This window comes from Aegilops tauschii, chromosome 6 (assembly GCF_002575655.3).
Source record: "Aegilops tauschii subsp. strangulata cultivar AL8/78 chromosome 6, Aet v6.0, whole genome shotgun sequence".
NCBI classification, from domain to species: domain Eukaryota; kingdom Viridiplantae; phylum Streptophyta; class Magnoliopsida; order Poales; family Poaceae; genus Aegilops; species Aegilops tauschii.
Window position 1 is genome coordinate 17,897,798 of NC_053040.3, and position 3,655 is coordinate 17,901,452.

The following is a 3,655-nucleotide window of genomic DNA, read 5'->3' on the forward strand; positions in this document are numbered from 1 at the left end:
GCTATATGTGCATCCAACGCCAACCTCCTCTCCTTTTAGCACTCTATATTTGCTTTGGCTCATGCATAGATCATTTTATAGCCACTATAGAGCCATCATTTGTCTATATGGACAAGGTTGGGATCCGTCTTAACCATGGCCAGGTATGGAGCAATAATTAAGTCCACACGTGCTAATACAGTAAATTTTAGACCTACCCCTTCACTTTGATAAATCTGCTATGCTTGTTCCGTGAAAGAAATTGTATTTTTTAAATCAAACAACCAACATTATTCATTTGAAGCAATGAGTACATCGTTTGTCAGAATGTCTACAATTCCATCTGAAGGCTCTTTAAACCAATCAATATATTCGGATGAAAACCAGCCAACCAAGCAAGCTCATGAGAGATCATATTTGCAACTCTATTACAATGCTTGAACCTAGAAATAGAAACATCACAAACAAAATGATGACAGTCGTCAAAAAGCGCCACCACCGCACCCACTTATTGTCCTCCATTCTTCATGCCTTCAATGACCTCCAAATTACCAGAATTAATGATGAGACGATCTCTACCTCCGCTTTGCGCAGGTGGTAAACCGCACAGAAAGCCAAAGCTTCGTCTATTAAGACATTTGAACACTAATCGAACCTCCCAACCCCACCCCCCCCCCCCCCCCCCCGCCACCACCACCGCACATACACATACACAAATGAGTTTGTCTTTGTCATCCCTCAGGACCGCCCAAGTAGTGCCCCTAAGTAGGTCTTCATCAAAAGATTCGGCAACATTAAGTTTGACAAAACCACCAGGGGGCATGATCCATCCCTCTTTTTTCATGGTAGCATTTGAAGAAGAAGCAATGACAAACCCAGTCGTAAGCTCACGAATCACCATAAAAATTTGTAAGGCACTCTGAATTGTCTCCTCATGGACCAACTTACGTCTTTCCCACCACAAATAGCAGGCAGTAATTGCAACCATCTCCTGAACATTCTGAATGGAGAAATCCTGATCTGGAAAAAGAAGTAGGAATTCCATAGTTGTCTCATCTCGGAGCTAAATCTGACATTTGTCGTGTAGGGGGTCCTGATCTAGTGATCTCGGCTAGATGATTAGAAAGACACGATGTTTACCTAGGTTTAGGCCCTCTCGAAGAGGTAAAACCCTATGTCCTACTTCTATTCTATAGATTGTGATGGGGTACAAAGTACAAGATGATCTACCTCGAGATTGTATGAGTGAATCAAATCTCCCCTCTACGGACAAACACCTCACGTTATATAGGCATCAGGGGTATCTAGGGTTACAAGTATGTCGGCTACATCTAGGGATAAATGCTGATTATTCAAATATGCCTTGAAGTGTACGCCAAATCTACATGGGATTCCACCTTGAGTACATCGAGGGTTGTGGTAACACATGGACCATTCTTTGGTGGTTGGTGGGGCCTCGACCCTGTCTGTGAATGGTAGGCCGATGTGGTGAGTACCACTTCTTCCAGGACACTGTCAGTAGTCGTTGAACTAGTCTTCAGGCCGAGGACGTTGATCTACTCCTCAGAATGGCGTCTTCTTCTGGTCTTCGGCTTTGTAGGCGAGTTCCATATTCCGTGTTGGGTCAAGGTCCAAGGACTCCTTGGGATTCAAAATCCTTCATGAATTATTTATGTTTTAGCCCCGACTTTCTTTTAGACTGCAACCATGAGTAAGTCTGAGCAATGATGCACTCTGGATGGTAGGGGACATATTTAACAAGGCCCTCTTTGCAATAGTTTATTTATATTGTATCTGAAGACCCCCTTAGCTTAACAGCATAGTCTTGTCACGTGGGGGTAGTGGAGTGATTAGGTCATACCCTAACAACTTTCGACCGAAAAACTGAACCGCCACTGCTTACCGCGGAATCGAGAGGTCTAATCAATTGCCCTTACACTAAGTATACCGTGGCTCGAGGCCATTCTGAAATGGCTGAAAACTCCACCACTATTCGTGTTGGTGTTTGTGAGGATGGTCCAGTTATGGTTGCTATTGTTACTATCTTAATGGACTTTGTTATTCTTAATATGTCGAGGATGACAATATGCCAGTTATCCTTGGAAGACCTTTTCTTAATACTAAAGGGGCTGTTATTCATTGTAATAAAAGCAAGATCACATTTCATGTTAATGGCAATGAGCATACAGTTTATTTTCCGAGGAAGCCAAATAAAGTAAATAGTCTCAATTCTATCAAAAAAGTTATGACTATCACTATTGGAGACTTTAAATTTCGTCTTCAGATTCCGGAAAACAAATATCAGACTCTTATCATTGGAACCATGCCGATTCCAGTTGAGGTAACTTAGTGGTATACAACATTGTATGGTTTTATGTCACTCGAAAATACTCTGTTAATAAGACTTGATCAGCCTTGTTAATGGATTGTTTTTTAGGAGCATATGGTCGATGAATTCCGTAAGCACAACTTTCTCTAACTTAGTTTATCCTTTTTTGTTTCAAATAAAGTTTAATGCGTTAGAATACCCTATTTTATCATGTTTTCTGAATTTTTGATGCAATAAAAAATTTCCAAAAAATAAAAGTCATGGAAACAAATCCAGAAAATGCAAAACTTGTCGAAAACCCAAACATCTTGGGATAGTGCCTTGAATTGGGAATACATGGCCATGGAAACAAAGTTGGACCATTTCAAGGATGTTGAGAAACAACATGGTCGCAGACGGAGCCATCTGGCCTACCCAAATATCCTCCGTTCAACATGGTATATTTTTGGACATCTTTGAAATGACCCCAACTTCTGCAAGAAGGTGGGCATGTCCATTGTAGGCATCCATGCCTGATTGGAGTGACTTCTAAGATCGCATACACGTTGCAACACGTCCGGCCATTTATAGACCTTTTTTCACCGGAAAAACTCCAAAAAAATAGTAAACTTGTCAAAAACCCAAACTACTCAGCATGGTGCCTAAAATTGGTCATACAATGCCATGAAAGAAATTAGGGCCATTTTACGGATGTTAAAAAATTACGTCCTCTTGAACGGAGTCTTCTGGCCTACCCCAAGACCATGCATTGAACACGGTTTCTTACTGGACATCGTTGAAATGACCTCAACTTTTGCCACTAGGTGGTCATCCCATGGTAGGCCCCCATGCCAGGTTTGAGCGATTTCTGACACATTATGCAAGTTGCGACACGTCCCGCCATTTATTGGCCTTTTTCACCAAGATTAACTCCGGAAAATGTAAAATTTGTAGAAAACTTAAACAACTTGGCATGGTGTCTTGAATTAGTCATATATAGCCATGGAAAAAATTGGTACCATTACAAGGATGTCTAGAAACAACGTGCCCTCAGACGAAGCCTTTTGTCCTACCCGGATACCCTCCATTGAACATGGTCTTTTTGGGGACATCCATGAAATGACCACAACTTTTGCAAGCAGGTGGGCATGCTCATATGAGGCAACCATATCAAGTTTGAAAGATTTCTGACACCCTATCCAAGTTGCAACACGTCCAGCTATTTATCGACCATTTTTTACCGAGAAAACTCCAGAAAATGCAAAAAAATTCTTAAACCATAATTTGGCATGGTGCCTTGAATTGGTCATACAAGGCCATGGAAAAAAAAGGGTCCATTGTAAGGATGTTGAGAAACAACATGCTTTC